Consider the following 12992-nt stretch of genomic DNA (forward strand, 5'->3'; position numbering starts at 1 on the left):
AATAAAAATAAAAATAAAAATAAAATACAAAATAATATTATAAGTTTTGGGATTGAGCCCTCTTCAGACGTTAAAAACATATTGGAAAAGACGGTAAACAATAATTATCGCAAATTAATAGTAATCGCAATACGGATGAGTCTTGATGTAGAATTCGACATTATTCTCGTACGATAAGTCAGTCAAAAATGTGTCATATCTCTTAAAAAGTTCTAGTTGATAAAGAAAAAAAAAGACTTCTTGTGAAAAAATAAACAAAAATGTATTAATAACCGGAATTAGATAATAAAAATTCACCAAAAAAAACCACATGTGTAGATTATTCAAACAAGTTCCATAAAAGTATAACGTCATTGCAATATAAAAAGACAAGCGGAACGCAGACGTGGAAAGCGGATATTATGTATCGACTATTGTGCACGCTCGCTGATACGGATCACCACAGACTGAGGAAAGAGACGGATCGTCAGTATCAAAAAAGTCAAACTTTATTTATAATATAATGGGTAAATATGCCTTATAAAGACTTTTAGTGTCCGTTTGTAAATTTAAACTGTTTTTCTGCTTCTTAATGTTGAGCATCTCGGAAATTAAGCGTTTCTTATAACAAGGCTCTTCATCAAAATTTAAAAACATTAAAAAAAAAATGCGTTGACTCTTACTTTGCCCTTTATTTATTGTCATTTATTTTGTATACAAAGAGTCCTATGCTATCTGTTCGATGTTTTGAGCGCAAGCTGTAAAAATGCGTAGAATACATACCTCATATTTCAAATTTATATCTAAATGCTACAGTTTTCATGCGATTAAATGTCTCAAATTATGGATTAAGTATCGCAGAAAGATTACTACTAGTTACGTTTTATATTTGAATTTAAACTGAGTTTTTTTATTATATTATATACGAGTATGTATATGCATATTTATCATAATTGTAGCTATTCAAACTGCGCACCGAATTGGTTTTCCGAACTTACAAACGCAATTCAATTACTGGAATAATATCACAAATTAAATTAAATTGATAAACAAATTTTAATAATATTTTTGATGTTCAAGCCGGTATCATATTAAAAAGGTAAAAGATTATTGCAAAAAATATTACTAAGGCCTCGGTGGTCTAATAGCTTAGAACGCTCGTATGAAATACAAGAGGTCCGAGTTCAAGTCCCGACCGAGGTAATATTTTTTGCAATAAATTTATTTAAAGTTTATCAGCACATTAACATCTTTTTAATATGATACCGGATTGAACATCAAAATTATTATTAAAATTTGCTTGTTAATTTAATTTAATTTGTGATATTATTCAGTAGTTTAATTGCGTTTGTAACCAATTTGGCGCGCAGTTTGAGTAGCTACAAATATAGTATATATGCATGTACATATATACAATAGTATATATATTCACATTGATTAAAGATTTAAGCATTAAAGATCTAGCTTTGATCGTTATAGACTTGAATATTCTTACTTAATATTTATTACATTACGATCTTAATATAATAATTTATTATTATTCATTGTATTAAATTAATCAAAGCTAAATAGAATTTGTTGATCTTTTATTATTTATACAGGATTCCGGGACAAATATTTAGCCTTAAAATGTCGTATTTCTGACTCAATTTTAAGATGATTTTCCTTTACCTAAATTTTATCCGATGCTTAATTTTTTAATTATAAGAAAGAATATTAATTATAGATTGCATACGGAAGGTAGGCAGAGGCGAAGCAACTCATTATCCGATAGAAGCGATCAATTGCTTACTATGCGCGAAACGCGTAACATAATGGTATGCATATAAAGGACTTGGCAAAATATTTGTTTTTTAAATCTGTAATTTAAAATGCAAAATTAGAAAAAAGTATAATGGGAAGTCAGCGCAGTAATTGCACAAATATAATAATTATAGTTTAATAAATCATATAACATTTGAATTCGTTCCGTATGTATTTCGACATACGTTTATTTCATTTTCAATGGGAATAAATTAATCAAATATAGTGATTAATTTCTTATGCAAGTATGCAGCAATTATAATGCAAGCAATTACTAAAAATACTTTCAAAGTTCAATTTACTGACCGGAATAAAACAAGAAACCCTTATGACCAAGGTTACAAAAAAAAGGAACTATAATACCAGATATTGAAATTTAAAAAAAAAGGAAACGCAGAATTGGAGCAACTCGCACATTCATAAACCGTATGTGGCGTATTAGCGTTGATCAGTTGGTATCACTGCAGATCGGGATAATCGGTAGAAAGCGCAATGGAAAAAAACAGATCTACTTGCTCTTTATAACTATTTCTCAGTGTGTTGATATAAATATTAAATAAAAAAAGCAAATTTATTTAAAAAATTTTATAAAATTAAAATAAAAATAATAATAAAAAGCTAATCTATTTTTTAATAAAAATTTTTTAATAAAATTAAAAATAAATACACAATATTAAAAATGCTAATCTAGTTAAAAAATTAAACAAAAACATACAATTATTGTAGAAAAGCTTTAAAAAGTTTAAAATAATGTTTTATTCACAGCAGAAATATTCTGTATATATCATACGAATATATCCTATAAACGTTGAAATATGTTTTCCTGCGACTGTCCCTGTGACATAATTCGGACGTTTCTGGTATGAGTTATTATTAAATACCAAAATTGACACCTTATATAACTAAAGCATTAAAAAAAGCAATGAATTAAAGACTTTTAAATTAAGAATGAAATACTTTTATATTAATGCTATAATTCTTAGTTGCACATTTTAAAAGAGCAGTCGCCATGACAAATTTACTATTATATTTTTCAATTACATATTAGTAGTAATAGTAATAATGCAGGTAGAGCTATGGCAGCCACTTAACGTGACTTAGATCTCTGAAGTTCCATCGTTACTCACTATGTATTTTTAAAGTAGTGTAATCAAGTCCAGCCCCGCTCCGTGTACTAGGCCTATGAGGTCGCCTATCTTTGCTCCGTCTTGGGTGTTAGAAACATGTGGCCCCAGGATCTATATTTCTTGCAGGCAAGCATAAGACAGCAACACAGAAGGTGCACGCTGTCCTCACTTTCCTCTCCACATAGACGGAAGTTCCTCTGCTCGACTAGTTTTGTATTGAATAGGTGTGCTCTGAAGGGCAGGTGTCGAGAAAGAAGGACTATGTCCATTCTCTCTCTGTTTTTCTCTTCCCGTTGCTGTCAGCTCTTTTGTTCTAGCCGGATTGGATTTTTCCATAAATTTCTTGTCTCACCAGCAGCTCTTTGTTTCCAAGAGTTTAAGTGACTTCGCTACAGCATTTCTTTGATCTTTCTTTTATCTAGCACGAAGGGAACTCCGACGGTCTGTTCAGACGGATCCATTTCTGTCTCTAGCTTTCCTAGCCCGTCTTTCTTTCCGGTCTCTCGTTGATCGGTATTTCCTGGTGATCAGCGACCTATATTAATTTGACTTGTTTCCGCTAGTTTGTCAAGGGCTTGCATGCAGTCTCAAACTGTAGACGATTCTGTAGAGCTCTTAGCAAGTGTATTTATAGCTGTTTTGCTATCCAAGCAAATGCAGATACAATTCCTGTTTCTTCTATCGATCAGGAGTTTTGCAAACCTTGAGATGGCAAGTACCTCAGCTTGAAAAATTGTGGACAGCCTTCCTATTGCTATGCTTTCTTCATGATTGGCAATGGGGCCGCAAATGCCTGCCTCAAAACGATCATTTGCTCACGATCCATCCGTGTACCATATATTTGGATTAGAATGTTGGGATCTTGCCAATCCTCCCTAGCCGATTCGATTCTTAAAGGTCTTTTTCAATTGGTGTTTCCTAGGGATCTTGTCTTGCTTCAGTGTGGGGGATCTGTCGGACAAGCCCAGTCTAGTGTGGCCAAGTTTAATTTCCTTCCACTCCCCCTGATATTTCATCCTGTATGTTGCATATCTTGCTATGCTGATGATCACCAGACGCAAGGGTGGAAAACTAAATGTCGCCTCTAACGCCTCGGTATGTATGATTTTTATGGTCCCTGTTGCATCACTCAGGTATCCCCCCCGAAGGCTCTTTGGCAGATTCCTCGCCTCCATCTTCTCCATCCTTGGCCATAATTAGAGGCCAATACCAATTTTTGTTCTTAATAGCTCTAAATATAGTACTATATGACAACTTTAATCGTACAAATCCATATTCTAGGAGGCCCAGCCGAAATATAATTTCAGAAAAACAGCGATACAGAGCGAAGTATAGTATATCCGATACTACTCGGTTAGCGCACCAGTGTTTTCCAAGAATTCTAATATATCAATCCTAATATATCAATAAACAATTTCATCGCAGCGGAGAATTTAAAGTTATTTGGCATTGCTTTAGGTACAGTTATTGCATTAGGCACAGCATTGCGTAAATCAGTCTTAAAATTTTGTTGTGATATTATTTCGCGTGTTGGTCATTGTTGAATTAACTAGTATTTTACATGATAACAAAAGCAATCACATAAAATTGTGAAATCCTTGTTGATGCATTTAAGTGAGTATTCTTTCCTATTGTTTTCTATTTGGATACAATTATTGAAATGCGACATTTGAATGCTATCATCAATACAAATAAACACGAGGGTCGTTTGAAGAATCCTGAGCCTTAATATGAAAATGGTATTATTTATCAAAACCCATTCTGACTACAATTGTACATGTTTTGCAAGATACCTATAAAAATTGTAGCCATTTTGGATGCTCAGATGTCATTTGAGAATTATTTGTGCCAGTCGATGTCAATGTTTTCGTTTGATGAAAATCTGTGTCTTAATTTTGACCTAAGAAACAGGAAAAAGTCATTGGATATCAGATCTTGCGAATACGGTGGGTAGTTAATTAATTCGAACCGCAATTCGTAAATTTTTATTATGGTGATCGTCGATATTCAAATTTTTTCCATTTTTACAAAAATACTGACATCGATTGGCACAAATGACTGTCAAACAACAACTGAACGTCCACAATGGCTATAATTTTCATTGATATCTTTCAAAGCATGTATAATTGTAATACTAGAATGGCTTTGATGAGTAATGCCATCTTGATATTGAGGTTCAAAACTTTTCAAACAACTCTTGTATATAAAGTAACAAAATAAAAAAATACAGCAACAGTTAGAAATAAGAAATATATGTAAATAAAAAATACCAGGAGATATTAAATGAATAATTGCATCCAAACAGAAAACAATAAGAAAGAGTACTTATTTAAATACTTCAACAAGAACTTCACAATTTTGTGTGATTGCTTTTGTTATCGTATAAAACACTAGCTAATTAAGCACTGACCAAGCATGACACGTGAAACAAGATCGCAGCAAAGTTTTAAGATCGATTTACGCAGTGCTGTGCCTCAACAATGTTAAATAACTTTAAATTTTCCGCTGCAAAATTTGTTGATACCGCTTGAAATTCTTTTTGAAAACGCTGATGCGACGCAATGCGCGCAACCGAGTAGTCGAATACATACCTTGTCTTGTATACCTTATCGCTATCTTTCTGAAATTATATTTAAAAAACGACTGGGCCTCCCAGAATACGGATTTGTATGATTAAAGTCGCCATATAGTACTACAGGGTGCGTCACCAAAATTCGGACAAATCGAACAATTTCTTTAAAGAAAATGTTTTTAATGAAAAATTAAATATTACAAAAAATCCTTTTACATAGCAGTTGGGGAATCCCTATAGAACACAATTATTCGATATATCCCCCATTAGCTTGAAAGACGGCCTCTATTCTCAGTCTGAAGCGTTGGCACGTACGTTGTAATGTAGCGCTGTTCATGTCGACGAATGCTGCCTCAATAGTGTCCTTAATGATGTCACATTGGGATGCCGAGACTTGTTTGTGACCCTTTCAACTACGCTCCCTACGTAGTAATCCAAGGAATTTAAATCTGAGCTGTTGGGAGGCCAGAATTCCTTGGACTAAAACATATCGACGTTGTCTGAGAGCCAATTTTGAATCAAATGACTCGTATGAGCCGGTGCTGCTGAAAAACATGTGGCCTTCCGCATGCCACAGTTTCCATCCATCCAGGTTTCACTACATCCATCAAAAATGCGCAAATACATTTCTTTTGTGACAGTTTTCCTTTTTTTAAAGAAATGTGGTGACATGACATCACCCTCATTGGACACAACACCTAGTACGTAATCATTAGCCGGAAATTTCATTCTGGAAATCTTCGTTGGACTGTTCTAAAGCCGTATATTTTGCCATAATGTCATAAACGGTTGATCTCAGATATCCAAAAAACCAAATTATTTCCGTTGCTGAACACCCAGTGCGAAGGCCTTCGATGATCACGGCTCTTCGATTATACTCCGCACTTGGTTTCAACATCGCGACCATTTTGAGAATATGACTGTTTACTAGAAGCATCAGGCTTTCTTGGAAACAACAACCTCTGGCGGAGGCCATATAGCGAAAATTTAAATTAAAATTTGTTCGGATTTTGGTGACGCACGCTGTATATTTAGAGCTATTAAGAACAAAAATCCGTATTGGCCTCTAATTATGGCGCAATTTTAAAGACTTTAAACACTTGAAACGGGAATAATAATGAAGATACTCAAAATAAGACATCACCACGTGAAAGAGCAGATTTTTTCTGTAGGAAAATTTTATTTTATTAATTTCACTTTCCATCTAAAAAAAAATTTAAAAAGACATATGAACTACGACAAATCACCAAATTTTTTTCTTTTGCAACTATTAAATTAGCTGAACTAAAAATCTAAGACTTTGCACAACAAATATTGCATCCTTAATCCCATCAATATCGGTAGGTATAGTCAAAATCCGGAACGTTTTTCAAAATATTTATTTAATTTTTAATTACTCCTAGTATATTTACAATCTGTCGATTAGACAATAAGTAAATTTTATATGTTTACAATAACTTGCAAGCAATAGGCCCATGGGTCATTACGTACGTAGATAGATATATAGAGTCAGAAATAAAATAGGTTAACCTTAATACAGTTAACTTTGGTTATGTCTCAAATAGTAATATTTTTGTATTTTTTGAGTCTTGAGTAGCTTCGGGTTTCTAGATGTAAATTCGCCGCTAGTTGATTGGGATGTTCTGCTAATCTATTTTTATATCTTCTGAAGTGAGTGGTGATCTCTTCTTTCACAGTAGGTATGTTCAAATCCTTTATAATAGTGGCATTTGGGACGTACCAGGGGGCGCCGAGAAGATTGCGTAAAGCTTTGGATTGAAACCTTTCAATTATTTCGATGTTTGATTTGGAAGCTGATCCCCAGAGTTGAATCCCGTACGTCCATACTGGTTTGATAATGCATTTGTAAATGAGGATTTTGTTTTCGAGTTTTAATTTTGATTTGGTGCCTATCAGCCAGTATAATTTTCTAAGTTTTAAGTTTAGTTGTTTCCGTTTAGTCCAGATGTGAGTTCGCCAAGTTAGGCGACGGTCAAGGTGTATTCCCAAGTATTTAACTTCGTTGGTTTGTGGAATATTTTTGTTGTTAAGTGATATTACAGGGCAAGTCCCCTTGCGTAAAGTGAACGTGACATGGCTTGACTTTGTTTCGTTTATTTTGATCCTCCAGCGTTTGAACCATGTGTTAGTTTTATCAATATATACCTGTAAAATCTCGGAAGCTGTCCGTGGGCATGAATGACTTGTCAGTATGGCTGTGTCGTCAGCATATGTTGCAGTGACGACTCCCTGCATTGTGGGCAAGTCCGCAGTATATAGAAGGAATAATGTGGGGCCCAATACACTACCTTGAGGTACCCCAGCGTTAATAGGTGTCAGTTTTGTAGTTGTTGCATTAATTTTGACTTGAAAAGTTCGATCTGTTAAGTAAGATTTTAATAATTTATATAAATTGTTTGAAAACATGTTACGTAGTTTTATAAGTAGGCCTTGATGCCACACCTTGTCGAAGGCTTGTGCGATATCTAAAAACACACCGGCACAATATTGTTTATTTTCAAAAGCTTCTTTGATTTTGTTAGTAAGCCTGTTTACTTGTTCAATTGTAGCGTGTTGATCGCGGAAGCCAAATTGATGATTAGGTATAAGCTTCTTGGAAGTAATGATTAAATTCATTCTTTTTAGTATTAGCTTTTCGCAGATTTTAGATATAATTGGTAGTAAGCTAATAGGTCTGTACGATGTTACAACGTCAGGACTTTTTCCTGGTTTTGGTATTAAAATTACTAGAGCGGTTTTCCATTGCTTGGGGAAATAGCCGATACGGAATACCGCATTTATTATAATGGTGAGATATCGAGTGGCTTTTAGAGGTAACTCCTTGATTATCTTACCATTAATCTTGTCATATCCAGAGGATTTGCTGTCCTTCAGAGCTTTGATAATTTGTAACACTTCGTTAATTTTCACTTTTTTTATAGGTTGGTTTTCTTGGGTGGCACCATCAGCATAGTTACTCAACTCACTTTCTTCTTGCTCAGATATTTCTCTGTTGATTGGCTGGACTACTTCTCCTAAATGTTCTGCAAATGTATTGGCTTTCTCTAAGTCGTTTCTTGCCCAATCCCCATTTAGCTGTCGGATTGATGGAATGTGCTGTTGAGGGCGTTTAAACTTCCAGGTTGCTTTCCAAAGAGAATAATCGCTAGCTTCAGTTGGAGATAAAGATTCAAGGTATTTTTGGATACCTATGTTTTTTTCTTCAATGAGCAATAGTTTGAGTTCCTTGGTAAATTTATTAAGTTTTGTTTTGTCGAATTTAGATCTGGTTATTTGCCAAATTTTCCTTAATTGTCTTTTTTCTAGTATTTTTTCTAGAATGTGCTTAGAGATTGTTGCAGTTTTTTTCGGGCCATCAGATAGTGGGGTAGCCACAGAAACTGCATTGTAGATTTGTATATTAAGCTCTTCAACTGCCTTTTCCAGATCTTTGGGAGTTTTGAGTGAGATATTACATGTGAGGCTGTCGGTTAAACATTCTTTAAATCTCTTCCAATTAGTTTTTTTATTGTAGAGATATAATATTACTTTTTGTTGGATTTTAATGTCCTTGTTCAAAGTAATCATAACTGGTGAGTGATCTGATGAGAGATCAAGACAAGTTTCCGCAGTGATATTTTGACTGTTTATACCTTTCACGACCGCAAAGTCAAGTAGGTCAGGTATTTTGTTCTTGTCAGAAGGCCAGTAAGTAGGTTCACCTGTTGAGATTGGATACAGGTTTGCGGATTGCATAACTGCAAACAGCTGGCGACCGCGAGGTGTTGGGGTCAATGATCTAGACCCCCACCAAGGGTGCTTAGCATTGTAGTCACCCGCAGCAATAAAGCGGTGTCCTAGATTAGTGAAAAATTTAATAAACATTTCGAATGTGATAATATGTCTTGGTGGGCAGTATATTGCTGAAAGGGTTAACGGTCCCTTGGAGTCTTCTAAAGTTATACTGGTTGCTTGCAGGAATTTTTCTGATATTTTTACGTTTTCGTAGTGCTTGATATTGGACTTAATTATTACTGCTGTGCCGCCATAAGCTTTCCCATCCGGATGATTTGTGTTATATATAGTATAGTTTGGGATGTGTAAATAACTTTTATTTGTGAAATGCGTTTCTGATATTAACATAATGTCAATTTTGTGTTGGATTAGAAATGTTTTTATTTCCAAACTTCTTTGAGCTAGCCCGTTGGCGTTCCAGACTATTATTTTGGTTTTACAATTGAATTTTATTAACTAAGCTTGTCAATAGATTTAATATTGTATCCATTCTCGTCATTAATTGAAGCATCATTTCTTCAAGTTTGTAGTTATTGACATTTTCACATGTATTTGTTTTGTTTTGATTTACTGGATAGGCACCTTCACTATTTATTCCCGTTTGTTTTGATTGCCTACTCGTAACGTCAGCATATGTCATATTCGGTTTAGTCATTTTGTCTATAGTTGGTATATAATTCTGCGTTGTTCGACTTATTGTTTTTTCTCTTAACGTTGGAAAGAGCTTTTGTTGCAGTTGCTTCCGGTAGTTACACCCTTTGTAGCTAGCTGGATGATTTCCGCTACAATTTATGCATTTGACCTCGTCAGTTTTTTGTTTAATCGAACAGTCCTTGGTTAAATGTTTTTCTGCGCATTTAACGCATGCTGGGCTTCTAAAACAGTAATTTTTCGTATGTCCAAACCCTTGACATTTTGTACACTGTAGTATTTCCCTTTTTTTATATGGCGGTTCAAATTGAACCACTGTATTTAATAATTTATCGATATTGTATATTGTTTTATTATTGTCGTTCGTTTGGATTTCGACGAAAAAAATGGGTAACGGTTTTTGCGTATACCTGTCCCGTATGTTAGTAATTCTTAAGACTTTATGGTTATATTCTTCGATTGCCGTTTTAATTTCTTCTGGACTAACTGATGGATGGATATGTCTTAAAACTGTTTTGTAACTTTTATCTTTTTTACTTTGATATGTGTAAAACTCGGTGTTTCTTTTCTTAAGTTCCTCTATTATCTTTACGTAGTTTTCACTGAGATTAGGTTGGATTTTTACCTCATTGTTGGGTAAGATCTTTAAGATATATGCCTTGTCAGATATTTCATCAAGTAAGTTTTTTAATGGTGATAGATCCTCCACACCACTTACAAAAATTGGAGGAGGTTTTTGAATTTTTATGCGACCTATGATTTCACTGTTGTTAACTGCTGCCTTGAGTCATCATCAGGTTGCAGTTTTTCAAACGAATTATGAATATCGATTGGTTTACTTAACCAGTAGTCTTTGATAAACGTTTGCCGTTTTTTAATGTTACTTCCTATTACTTCTGGACTGCTTATCGGTCGTTTCTTTTTATTGGCTGATTTCCAAGATTCGCTGTTAGCACTTTTGATTAACTGCTGCGGGGACGATTTAGCTTCTTCCTCTGCTTCCATATTGTCCCGATGTGGAAGCAAATGATGTAACGTTCACTTTATACGCACACCGACAGTATTTACACATTCAGCCGGAGCGCGAGGTAAACACGTCTGCTTAGATCGAGAGACGTACATCGACTGTTTTTCAAAATGGTGGTTCATTTTCACATGAAATGTGAAATATACCTATACATTATTCATTTTAATATCACGCGGGAAATAACTCTTACTCTAATATTATTGTTTTACGCCTATTATATACTCTTCTTTTATATATACATCACAAATGAGTTTCATATTGTATTATACATACTAATGCTCAAAGCTTATTTTTAGCGTTGTAACACGTTGTGTCATCAAAATTAACGCTTTACATTCAGCAATTTTTTTTTATATATCCTATTTTGATGCTGAAAATAAACTTTACCATCAAATTGTAACTTCTTTGTTTTACAATATCGCAAAGATATTTGTTCTGACACTGTTTTTTACTATAAATTACTGCTTCGATGTCTATATTTGCAGCAAAGTGCTTATACACGTGCAATATTGCGATATTATTTAGCTGTTTTTGTCTCATTACATTTTGAAGGTACATTTTCAGACATTGCAATGCTGAAAAAGAGCGCTCACAGATGCAGACTGAACACGGTATTGTCAACAGGAGTTTGATAAAATTTCTATATTTATACAAAAGATCAGCAACCAATTTACTTCCTTTTTAAAAACTGATTATGTCTTTCAACGAATTTATTTTTACATTTTTGTCTTCATTACGTTAAAAAATATATCATGATGTATTGTAATATTAGTTTTCCTTCGTTGAAATCATCAATTGTGTTTCAGGCTTCGATTTATTATAGAAATCTATTATTTTAGTTTCATTCATTTTAATTTTTCCTATTACAAATTTTTCAAAATCATTTAATAGATTTTTGGTGTCCGAATTAAACTTATTATTCAAAAACGATAAAACATAATAAAAAACTTCAAAGAATATTTATAATATTCTTTATAATATTCTTTCGCAGATTGAAAAATACTACCGATATTATCGGTGAATTCTTTTTGTTCAGTGTTTAGGAATTTTTTTGCCGCTTCAATTCAGGATCTTCCAGACCTAACACTATCACCTGTAGTCGCTTTTTCCCAAGACTTTAAATTTTGTTTCTCATGCTTTGGATAGAACACTCAAAACAGTATCCATTTTTTCATGCGATATATTTAGGCAAAGATTAAAAGCTTGCAACGAAGTTTACGCTAATTAAATTATAATGTGTAACAGTGTGGCGCCCTAGTCAAATACTGCTTTTTGTCATGTTACTCAAAATTTCTTAAAATTGCGAAAAATTAAATTTTTTAAATATTTTTTTTAGTTCTGAGTATAGAATTTCACACTCACGGGAGCTCTGGGTGTGGAATTCTATACCCGAAGAACACAATTTGCTTTTCAAGTATTTCCATAAAGAAAAGTCCAAGGAATTTAAATCAAGGGATCGAGGGAGCCATGAGGAACATGGTAGCTCGACTACCACGTTCAATCCTCCTTTGACTGTACACCATGTTTAAGTGCTCTCTCACGTATGTACAAAATAAGTTCCAACATTCATATATCACATTTATAATTTTCCAGCTGAAGCATATGCTGCATAGGCGGAGATTTCTTTATAGTGGGTGTGGAGCTTTCCACATAGTCGAGTTTCGGCTACCACGTCCCTCATGGCCCCCTTGATTGCTTGATTTAAATTCCTTGGACTTTTCTTTATAGAGATACTTGAAAAGCAAATTATGTTCTTCGCCGATAAATGATGTAAGAAAATTATGTGTCTAAATCCAGCGTGCTAGTCAAATAATTCGACAGACACCTGGAATTTTCAGGAGAATTCGTGATTCTGTAAGACAAAGATGCCAAGTATGTATGGAAATGGAAAGAGAACATGTAAAACACCTCCTGTAAATATAGCGAGTGAGTAATTTATGATGCCAACATACAAAAATGTTTATATCTCAGAAACGATTGAACTTTCCTACGACCTATGTTCTCACAGTATTTTTTACTCAGTGTGATGTATACTATA

At 33.9% G+C, this 12992-nt stretch overlaps 1 protein-coding gene across 1 annotated transcript in view; it reads left to right on the top strand.

Annotated features, from left to right (window-relative positions):
• LOC108754771 (E3 ubiquitin-protein ligase TRIM71-like) overlaps positions 1 to 12992 on the top strand; it is a 226572-nt gene that overhangs the window by 82882 nt on the left and 130698 nt on the right. The gene's annotated exons all lie outside the window — the stretch shown is intronic.

The sequence above is a fragment of the Trachymyrmex septentrionalis genome, unplaced genomic scaffold (genome assembly GCF_001594115.1).
Source record: "Trachymyrmex septentrionalis isolate Tsep2-gDNA-1 unplaced genomic scaffold, Tsep1.0 scaffold120, whole genome shotgun sequence".
NCBI classification, from domain to species: Eukaryota; Metazoa; Arthropoda; class Insecta; order Hymenoptera; family Formicidae; genus Trachymyrmex; species Trachymyrmex septentrionalis.